Below are 12,039 nucleotides of genomic sequence, written 5' to 3'. Positions count from 1 at the left end.
GCTCTTTCCTATTCAATAACTATGCTTTAAGAAAAATAAATTAACTTTTCTTTTAACTAAATAGCAGGGACTCCAACTCTTTCAGAGCTCATGAAAAACAATGCTAGAGAAGCATTGTGTTGAGGATCACAAATGGAGTGTGAAATGAATAGAAACGCAAATCTTGATTTCAAATACAATAATTTTTAGACCGATTTAGAAAAGTGATATTTTTGTATGGGGCATATATTAAGGCAGAGCAAGATCACTAATCTCCACTCCCAAAATCTTAGACAAAATGTAAGGAAGAGTCTAACTTTTTGGGAAGAGAACGACTGGTCTTGCTCTTCTCACCAAAAGAGGATGAAATTTCAATAGGAGCAAGATAATAGGTTCTAGCTTTCAAAAAGATGGGCCACACATAAATGTGAAATTGATAAATGTGAAAATATGCATTCAACTTATCTTAAGGTGAGGAGGTGAAATAATTTGAAGGGCACATTTATAATAACTAGTCTAAAATAAATTCTTGGAGAATCAACTAAGAGAGGACATGTAACATTAATTTGAATTAATAAAAATGTAATGAGTGCTAAGGGAGTAAGATTGAGCTGAGATGTCAAGAATTCAATTTGGAAACCCATACATGCTGAAGTGGGACTAAATTGAGCCTCTAATTATTGATGTTTGTATTTTAGGATGGTACATTTGACTATATTATTGACTTATTAGACTTTGGGTATTGGAAATAAGTAACTCTAATTATGAATTAAAGGCTAAAATATAATAAACTCAAATCAAAATAAAAAGGAACTTTTTTTCTGGCTTTTTAGAAACTCAAGTAGAAGTTACTTATTCAAGTAGAAGTTACTTGATAGAAAAACTAATTAGAGCTTATCTAGGGCATGTAGAGTCACAAAACATACTTAGTCTTGAAATTTTTATAGAATAACAATCACAATCAAAGATTTTTACTTTAACACCACAATGAAGAGCATGACATACAACTCATATATCTCATAGAACTTCTGCAAATGGTGTAAAACATTAACTTTCTAATTTATAGATATCATAAATCACTTGCACAATTGTTACATAGAACGAGAGAAAAAAGTAAGAGATTCTTAATTCTTGATTTCATAAAGTCTTGGACACACATTTTAGGACAATATAAAAAATTGGTGGATTTGATTTCAAGTTGTTTGTGTAATTAAACAACTTCTCAAAATAAGATCTATCATAGTTGTTGTATACACCCAAGGAAAAGACACCTTTCGACTCATATTCCCTAAATTTTCACATGAAAAATAACTTCCACGGAATATTGGACCTATTGGATGAATAAAAACTTCAACATAACCCCAAATTCCCTTTTACTAGCCAATTGAGCAAACAAGTTTCAAGTTTTTTGTAATGTTTTAATAGGCAGTAAGCTACTATCTTGTTGCAAGAGGAGAAAAACATCTCTAACCCATCAACACTATGCAAACTCTCTTTTTTATCTACAAGTGGTAGTTGAAGCTAATATCATCAAATTTTATCCTCATTCAAACCTAGAATTAAATTGACATAAAATATGTTGATGTGACATATTTGTTGCATAAATATATGCTTGTATTATAGGATGATAATTTGAATATATACTTGAACGAAGAGTAGCTTATTGTGCTTTTTTCAAAATATGTAGATTACTCTTTAGAATTTGGTTAGATCACAAATAAATCTCATCATTATGATATAAATTAGTCTTAGAGTAAGATCAATTTGTCTCATGGTTAATCCAAAGCCAAAAGTGCAAAACTTCTTGAAAAAGAGGTGGAACACAACAATGATTTCTTGGTTAAAAAATCAACTCAAACACAAAACTATCATATATAATAAAAAATATTAATACTTCAAACCCTTAATCCTTGATTTGTTGGAGAATTTAGAGGTGCTTTTATATTCATCATTTTGATCAACCCTTCCTTTACTTTAGCTAAATGTTCCAATCTACATAGTATAATTAAAAAAAGTTCCAAATTTACATGTAGTCTTTCTAAGAGTATCCTCATTCAAATGCATATATGTGAAATATAGGATCCAACATAGCTCCTAATTCTTCCTTCCAACTAAATTCTAGCCTAATACAAATCATTATATTCTCACCACCCTTTTTCCTTAATAAAGAATGGAGGCATGTTATGTACAATCAAGCCTTAAAATTTTGACAATTGTGCCTTGATAATCTTTGTATATAATTTGTGTCTTGTAAAATAACTGAATAAGAATCTTTGACTTTCATTGACTCATTAATAAAATCATATAGAGTGTATAAATGAAATTTATCAAAAAAAAATTCTAATCCTTTGATAACCTTATGCATATATGAAAGAAAACACACAAGGTGCCTTTTCCCACTAGAGATGAATCTGAGGAAAACTTAAAAAATCTAGGTATTTATTCCATGCCTCATCAGTATGTAATGAGATATTACTCAATTTGAAACCAATAATAGACTAAATTACCTCTTTCATATTCTTTATCTCTACTATGCCAATGCCTTTATTAAACTTATCATTTTTTCAGTTAATCTATCATTTTCAATGTTGACAACAACCACTTTAGTCTTCAACATCACCACCTTATCAATCAAATGCCCTTAATGGAAACAAAATGGTATCATCCTCCACTAAATTGCTCGATAAGATTTTTATTCTCCTCTCTCAAGGTCACATTTTCTTCCTTAGATTTTAATGAAACCTTTTGGGCCATTTGTGCAACATCAACCACAAGTTGTATTGCTTTGGGTTGGTAAAATTAGTATATTTCTCTTAATACACGTACCTATATATTTCATCTATTTTTGGTGCATGGAATGTTTCATTGTATCTAGATACAAGGATCAAATGACAAGAACATTCAACTTATCATAAAAAAAGAACCAAATAGAAGACTTTGTTCTTGATCATGATTTAAATTTTGAAGATTTATGTCCTACCTTCCCATCAAACTATCAAAGAAAATGGAGTTGTATGGTATGCCTCTACCCAAGGATAAAATCTTCAAGGTAACTATATCTTGAGGGATCTAAAGTATAATTAGTTGATACCTTAATGATGATGGAGTCTCCATGTACTTCTTGGAAATTGATGCAGTGAATTATTTTTGGTGGCATAAAAAAAACTAGGGGAGATGGTTATATCACTTGAGGAGTATGAGGGGAGATGTGAGATGTGCCTTCAAACTTGGAGAGGGTGATTGAGAAAGAGTAGGGTTCAAAGAAGCTATCTCGATAGATGATCCACTAAATGGTGGTGAATACTCAAATTAAAATTAAATAGGGACATGCCTAGCTCTACAAAACTCACATATATTTATGGAACAAAAAATTATGAGATCGCTAACTACCTCAAAAAAAGATGATGCATATTATGTATTCAAATCAATAGCTGCCAAGTATTGAAAACTATTGCTACTAATAGTTTTAGAATTAAAAAGGGTGTATCATAGATAATTATGAATGTGAATTGATTTGGTGATACTCTATGATGTGGCATAGTGAAATATGAATTTTGTTGCTAAAATTGTATATGGTTCTTAGTGCCACTAATGCTTTCGATCTTACCTATGGGAATTCTAGTGAATTGGACCTATGCACCTATGTTGGTGAATTGTAGTACGCTAAGGAGGTGCCATATGATTACCATTATTGATGAGTTCACAAGTTTCTTTATACTTATTTCCTTGATCAAGGTTCATAATGATGTCACCTAGGTGTTAACTACTGAAGATCTGAAAGATGTGATAAATTTGATTAGTCTTATAAGGCCATAGAGTAACTTTTTCTTATTGATAAGATAAGATAAATTTATTAATGTCCAACAAGAGACCAACAAGGATCTAAGGGACTGGAAATAGTACAAAGGGAAAATGCCAGTAGAGGGAGCACCAAACAACATTCGTAGAAAGAACGTGAAAGAAAAAATAAGGAAAGCACCAAGAAAAAGGAATAACAATAGCTAAGAACTCCTCACAAGAAAGAAGTAGTGTTAAAGAAACCAACAAACTAGGGAGTATATCTCACCTCCAAAACTACTTCACCAAGCTTGAGTTTGTATGAAGAATCAATAAAAAAATTGCTCTTCAAAGATGATAATACAAAACTCAAGATATTCCTTAAATATGAGAAGGCTAGGTCCTAAATCTCAAGACTTGGCCTCAAAGTGGTGTTCAAAATAAAAATTATGAAATTAAATCCTAAATTAAGTTAAAGTAATGCACAAGTACATCCCTTTAAATGCCCCTTGGACGAGATAATTAACTCCCAAGGGACCATAAATATTAATTATAGATTAGGCTCCTTTGTGTCACAATTAACTCCTAGGGAAATATAAAAATTAATTGTATTAATGAAAGAGGTTCAACTAGAGTAGTAGACATGACAATCTCGCCTTCCCAAAATTTCTCGCATTAAACCAATCACAAATTTGGATGCACCAAAATTTTCTTGCTCTCACACAGGGTATCATCTACTAAAAAATCCTTCCAATTAACTAGGTACTCTATGATTGCACATGATCTCAACTTATTTTTTTTAAACATCAATGATCTCTATAGGTTCTGATGCGAGTCTACCCCCTTTGTTAATAAGTGGACATTCCTCATAAATTGTGCTATGTTGTCCAATCACTTTCTTGAGGAAATAAAAAAGAAAACAATTGTGAATTTGACTATCCTCTAAAGAATCTAACTCATATAAATCATCTCCCATCTTTCATATCGCTATGTAAATTCTTGAGATGGAACCCATCAAAGTTCTCTCCACTTTCTAACTCAGAGTCTACCAAGGCTAAAGTAACCCCACTAGAAGAGTATGCTTGCATTTATTCTCTCAAAAAATGGAAAATTTCTTGATATGTTGTAGAACATCATCCTTTAGGCTCTTCTATGTGAACCTCTCATGAACCTATCTATATTCTTGAAATATCATGACTGTCCCACCAATGGTGAATCACAAGCCTTGCTGAAGGTCTTCTCCTTCTTCTTTGACTCTAGCACCATCCTTTTAGTAGATAAAATCATCCACCACCTTGTACACATCTCTTTAATTTAACCATCCACAAAGAAAAAATAAAACATATTCATAAAGTACTCAACCAACAAATGAAACCTCCAATCCACTATAGTTTGAGGCAAAGAGAGTATGATAAGTATCTTTGAAAATGTAGTGACTGAAACATTCTTCTTCTCCTCTACCAAATGTCAAAGGCATATTGTTGGATCTCATAATTTCTAAAAATTTCCTCCATTCCCTTCACCAAAATATTTCTTGGTCCTCTATTGAACATTCCTTGCCACACCACTTTTTTTTCCTATCCACTTTAAATGAGAACTTTATCTTCTTGAAACTCTGGGTGTATCTTAAAACTCTAGGTGTATTTTTCAAAGGTCTCCTTATATTGAATGTTAAAAATTACATCCACATTATCCACAATGAAAAATTCATCCATTACTATGTTGTTTCTCATGGTGATACTAATCTATGAAACCGCATGAGTTCAAGGTGGTAAGGTTCCTCTTTCCACTTTGTTTTCAAATCCTTCAAGCTTCACTATTCACCATCCCCTCTTTATGAAAGGTGATGAATTGATAAAATTGAGTGTGATCCCACTATCAAATATGATTACTTTCTCCCCCTAAAATGTACAACATAACTTCCTTATGATTATTCTCTTCTTGCAATGCAGATCTCTTAGTTTCCTCCTTTCTATTGGATGTACAACCTTGATTTACTAAATATTCCCCCTTGCTATAAAGATGGTGACCTTGTTTCTAAGGCTCCTTCTACTTGTAACAAAGCTTCTTTCTCTATAGTCCTGATGAGTGATCTCATCTATCAATAGATTCTTCTAAATGGATCTTTATTCATGTCCTATTGTGGAAGGGGTGTCTTGGAATGTGTGTAATTTATGGAAATAAATAAAAAAAATCTAACAAGCTTTCATGCCTTCTTGATTTATTCTACGAGTGTGTTGGGGTTGTTGGTCTATGGAGACTGATCATGAAAGTACTTCACACTTCTTCTTTTTTGGGTGGGGGAGGGGGGGTTAATTCATCAAGTATTTTTAGGTTCTCTTGTCAACCATTTCCCTAGGTTGAGTCATGAATTATGTTTAGGGTTAACTTGATAAGTCAACACAAGTCATGTAATATTGGGTTAAGCTTAGGGTTTATGGCAGCCATTGGGAGGAAAATCCGAGAAAGAACCATATATGTCAGATGAGGATTATGATATTTTGGACATAAATGCACTTGGAAGTATTCATTTATCTTTGACATAATTGGTGGAATTTAATATTACAAAAGTGAAGACCACTGAAGAGTTGATGGAAACCCTAGAAAAGTTGTATAAAAATCCTTCCACTTCAAACAAGGTATTTCTCATAAAATAATTTATTTAATATGAAGATGGTAGAAGGTGGGCTTGTTGCCAATCATTTAAATGAGTTTAATACAATTACCAAACAATTATCTTCTATAAATGTCAATTTTGATGAAGAAATCAAGGTTCTCTCAAATTATGTATTATTTCCCTAAAAGTTGGAATGAATTGGTAATGATTGTTAGTAACTTTGTTTCTGGTTTAAATACTCTAAAATTTGATAATGCTGTGGGTATTATTCCAAGAGATAAAATTTGTAAGAAAATTTCAAGTGGATCTATATCAAGTAGTGTTTTGAGTGTAGGAATTGGGGGCAAAATGATAGAGGAAATAATTTTGGAAATTGTGTGAAATTAAGAGGAAAATTAAAGGGAAAGAAGTTTCAATCTAGAGGACAAGAGCTTGCTAGTACTATGGGAAACTTGGTCATAAGAAGAAATATTGTTGGTCTCAGAATAATAATGAAGGAGATAAACATGAAAGAAATGAGAAAAATTTGATGAGTAATAAATCAGATGTTAACCTCATAATAGTTTTTGACACTTGAGTGCCAATAACACTTACCTACTCTATATTGGAGCTGAGTACACCATGCATGCCGAGCCACAACAAATGCGGAGTTAGGAAAGACTTCAGGTGCCGAGTGATCTTCATGTGTCGAGTAGTTTTTAGATGCTGAGTGAAGATTAGATACCGAGTGAAGTGTAAGTGCCGAGTAACATAAGGTGCCGAGTGTTAACAAGTGCCGAGCAACACAAGGTGCCGAGTGTTAACAAGTGCCGAGTAACATAAGGTGTCGAGTGATACAATTTTGTTTAGGTGCCGAGCTATCCAGGAAATAGCATGTGCCGAGTATCAGCAATACTTCAGGAGCCAAGTAACTCAGAATATCAGCATAAGAGTTTGTAATTGCACAAAATATGATGCAAATAGTTTTTGTAGTCGACATAAGGTAAATCTCGAAGGATTTAATGATGAGATCGAATCTTTTATCTTTCCTATGCAATCTACATGCAGCCAATAAGAAAAATGATAAAGGCATGCAACCAATAGAAGAAATGCAAATAATAAGTGGAAAATGGAGATTGAATATGGATCGTAGATCCATACCTAACCCTAAATCCTCAAATGTCTTTATAAGGAAGAAAAAATTTCATTGTAAAACATATGAGTGGATATACAAGGGTGCACAAGGAAATCTATTTTCAGAAGCGAGGGTTATCAGATCACAAAAGGATCAAGATTAGAGAAAGCGTAACAGGTGCCTACATTCAGCAATCAAGGATTGCAATCTATCAGGTTCATTATACCTAATACTTTCTAGCAATTGTATTAGAATAAAAATCCTATGGTGATAGGTTAGCTTAATAGCTATTTCGTAGATCCTTTAATTAGGTGATTAAATCCTTTAACAGGATGACACTTCATGTAAAGTGTTTGTAAAGCCTCTAACCAGGTCACTATTAATACAATGTAAAGCCTTTAACAGGGCAGACCATCAAAAGTGGTTGAACAATATTGCTGCAATAATTTTTGTGGGTATCATCCCCACCCCAGTTTAACCTTATTATTCCTGGAGGGTTTCTGGGTTACCAAATTCAAGTGTTATGAGTTGTTGATGCATGTCTTAGTTTCATGTTTACTTGATGTATTTACATGCATGCAATTTACTTTCAGTTAAAAGTTTTATTGGTTAAAGTGTGATACTTCTGATTCACCACCACCACCACCCCCCCCCCCCCACCTCTCATAAGTATTCTTTCCATATTTGAATATTCCAACATCAGAAGGGGATGATTTTCTTATTTTCCAAGAAAATGTAGATGATTCATGGGCTTCATTTCATTATACACCCCATAGAAGTTATTTTATTGATTATATCCAAGGGGATTTTGGAGATAATGAACACTGTTAGATTGTTAAAAATTGATGAATTAAGATTAAGTTGTAGAATCAGAATCATTGGCTATTACAAGAGATAAGACATGTTCCAAGTTTTTATAGAATTTAGTCTTAGTAGGGAAACTAGGTGATGAGGGTTGCACAATTAATTTTAATGATAAAAAATGGAAGGTGTCAAAATGTTCCTTAGTTATAGAAAAAGGTGTGAAACTGGGCACCTTATATCTTTTTATAAGTCATATTGTTCCTTCTACTTTAATTTTTTTAGATAAAAAACAACATTTAGGAACAATTGCTACAATTGAGCAAGAAGAGCATCAAACAATTATTTTAGATTATGGAAAAATACTATGGCACAAAAAACTTGGGCACCTGAGTGAAAAAGGTATGAAATTACTTCTTTCAAGGATTTTTTTAACTAGTCTAAAATATATCAATATGAATTTCTATGAATGTTGTGTATGGAAAGAAAAAGAGAGTTAGTTTTATGAAGATTGGGAAGGAAAAGAAAAATGAGAAATTAGAGCTTGTGCATACATATGTATGGAGATCAACTTAGGTATCTTCTATTAGTGACTCTTTGGATTATGTTACATTAATTGATGATGCAACTAGAAAAGTATATATTTCTTTCCATAGACACAAATATGATGTATTTGAAACTTCGAAAAAATGCAAAAGCTTGGTTGGGAATGCGATTGGTAAAATATTAAAATGTCTCAAATCTAATAATAGTGGTTAGTATGGTACAAAATATTTTGAATAATATTATTTCACTAATGGTATTTATAGGCAAAAAAATGTTTTAAGGACTCCACAAGAAAATAGAGTGTCTCAAATATGAACACAAAAATAATAGAGTGTGTAAGGAGCATGCAGTTGCATGCTAGGATGCCCTTAAACATGTGGGTGGAGGTTGTAAAAACTACTTTTTATTTAATTAATAGAGACCCCTCTACTCCTTTGGGTTGTGTTATTCTAGAGGAAGTATGAACATGCATGAATGTGAGTTATTCTTTTTTGAGGACCTTCGGTTGCGAAGCTTTCACACATATAAATTTCAAAAATAGGACCAAGCTAGAATCTAAGTCAAAGAAATTAATATTTTTTGGATATAGTGTTAATCAAGTTGTAAGGTGCATGGATGTCATATTCAATGAAAAAGTGTTATACAAAGATCTATTGTAGAAACATAAGATTAAAGAAAATGATTGTGTTGTTAGACTAAGCTACATTAATCAAGAAAATGGTGAGTGAAGAATAAAGTATTGCTTAGTAGGATGTGTTGTCATTGATTTGAAACCAGTTAACAAGAGGTTACAATGCATTACAAGTGCAACCAATGGTAGATTGGTATACTGGTTAAAGACATAGTAGTGAAAGTAAAATGGCCATAGCCCAATCACCATTGATGTGATAATATGAGAGAAGGTATGTATAAGAAAATGACATGAAAAAGAGAAAAGTGGTGGAATGTAGCTAAAGCATGCAAGGTCCTAGATCTACATGTAGACTTGGAGATAGATAAGATGGTCTATAAAAATAGGCATCCACAAATAGGTAGTCATAGGTGAATTATGACTATTCTCAGTATGCAGTTCAAAATTGAAATTACAACTTGAGTGGGATAACTTTAGGGTTTCCATCCATAATTAGAGAATGTGATTTAAAAGATCACAAAAGCACTCATTCAGTGTGTGTGGTTATTGACCAAAAGAAATGGGAGAAATATATTGTCCAAAGGACATAGTTGTTGCAATGATTGTATGAACCAGAGAATCTATTAGAGAAGGTTTTTTGTGAATGGAGAGAGATCAATATGCAAGTGAAAACTACACAAGAGGAAGAAGGGTGGAATGTAGAGAAAGGTTCATCCAAGCTAGAACAACAATGGAAGATCATAACATCTTGATGTCACAACAATAGAGGATCTATCAGGAAAGGTGTGCCATACATTTAGATCAATACTTTAGTTTCTTTCTAACCATAACATATATTGTAAGCCTTTAGCATGAAATACTTTTAATATGTCTTTCAAATCCTCTAACAAGGTGTCTCTTTGAAAGAGATCTAAATCATCCAACAAGGTAGACTTAACACACTATTATAATCCTAACAAGTTGCTAACATTTGTAACAGGATGTGTTCTCAGAAGGAAAAATGTAAGCCTTTGATAGGGCACCCTTGTTTTTGCAAGGAAAGGCTAGTGGGTATATTACTCTCACTGTGGCTTTCACCCTCACACTGGGGGTTTCCATGTAAAGACATATGTGTCATTAATGTATGCCTCTATGTAGGACATTGTATGGTTTTATTATATAAAATTTATTATTTCCTTAATAATGAAAGAGGTGTTAAAAAAGTGTGCGATAAAGCTTGGCATAGTAACCTGCAAATTTTGGGAAGACAATGGTACTGATTCACCCCCCCTCATAGTACTAGTTGGGGACAATAAATAGTATCAAAGCCTAGATCCTCATAGAAACAAGTCTTGGCTTAGGAGAATATTTAATGGTATCACTCAGAAGATAGATAGAAGAAGCATTAGAGACTATTCAAGATTTAAAAGACAAACTGAGAGAATCCCTAGCTAAGAAAAAGAAGCTAACAAGAAATCCAATAGCTAATAAAGAAGCTCAAAGAACAAATTTATTTTGAAGAGTCAAAAGAATTAACATCAAAACTCGTGGATGAAAATGATAAGTTAAAGAAAAAGATCAAGGTCTTGAAGAAGGAACTATAATATTCCACAACAAGATTAGGTGAAGCTATGGATGAGAAAAGAGTGCGATCCTGGCAAGGGACCAAGCATACAAAGAACTAAGATTAGCCCAAGAAGCAAGACAAAAAGTTGAGGATCTAGTGAGAAAAAAGGAGAATGAAATATTTCTCATGGAGGAGGAGCATAGATACATAGCACAAGAAAACAACATGCTACATGAGTATTATGATCATGATAATACATAATGCTTAAACACTCTAACTGAGGAAGCTAGACAAATGGAAGAGAAATTTCATTAGCTGATGGAAAAAATCAAGATGGTTAAGGAAGAATGCAATATACTTGAAAAGCCAAGTGAAATCATTTAGGAGGCAAAGAAATAGTTAGAAACCCAAGGAAAAATAACTAACTTAATTGGTCCAAGATTTTAAGGAATTCATACATCTGAAAGATGAGAGTCCTCAAAGGAAAAAGACTCATAGGCCAAAAAGAAAAAATAAATAGAAAAAAGGAGGTATGTCATCAAAAAAACCTACTTTCCTTTACTATGGTAAAATAGGCAACAAACTAAATGAATGTTGGCATAGGAAAACCACAACTAATAAACATAACACAAATAGAGAACTATGCTATAGTTGTTACCAGTATGGACATGATACACAAGAATGTAGAGAACTTGTGAATGAAACTAGAGAATATAGATATTACTACTATTATGACATGTATGGTCAAAATAAAAGAGATTGTGGATCAAGTACTAGATCCAGCCTACAAAACAACAATGGATTCAATCTAGGATTATAACAATACAACCATAGCTTTGATACCACTTGTTAGGAAACATGTAGCCAATAAAACTATAATTTTCATATAATTTGTAATATCTTTGAAATAAATAAGCACTTAGAATACACATGTAAGAGAATAGACAATGTACCTACAAAAAATGTGACATGAGACATACCCTAAGAAAAATATTCCTCATTGAGGGAAAAATCCAACCTACAAAAGA

The sequence above is a fragment of the Cupressus sempervirens genome, chromosome 10, assembly GCF_028749045.1.
Source record: "Cupressus sempervirens isolate cs-2001-9-10 chromosome 10, ASM2874904v1, whole genome shotgun sequence".
NCBI classification, from domain to species: Eukaryota; Viridiplantae; Streptophyta; class Pinopsida; order Cupressales; family Cupressaceae; genus Cupressus; species Cupressus sempervirens.
The sequence above is the reverse complement of the archived record's forward strand: the minus strand, read 5'-3'. Positions refer to the sequence as shown.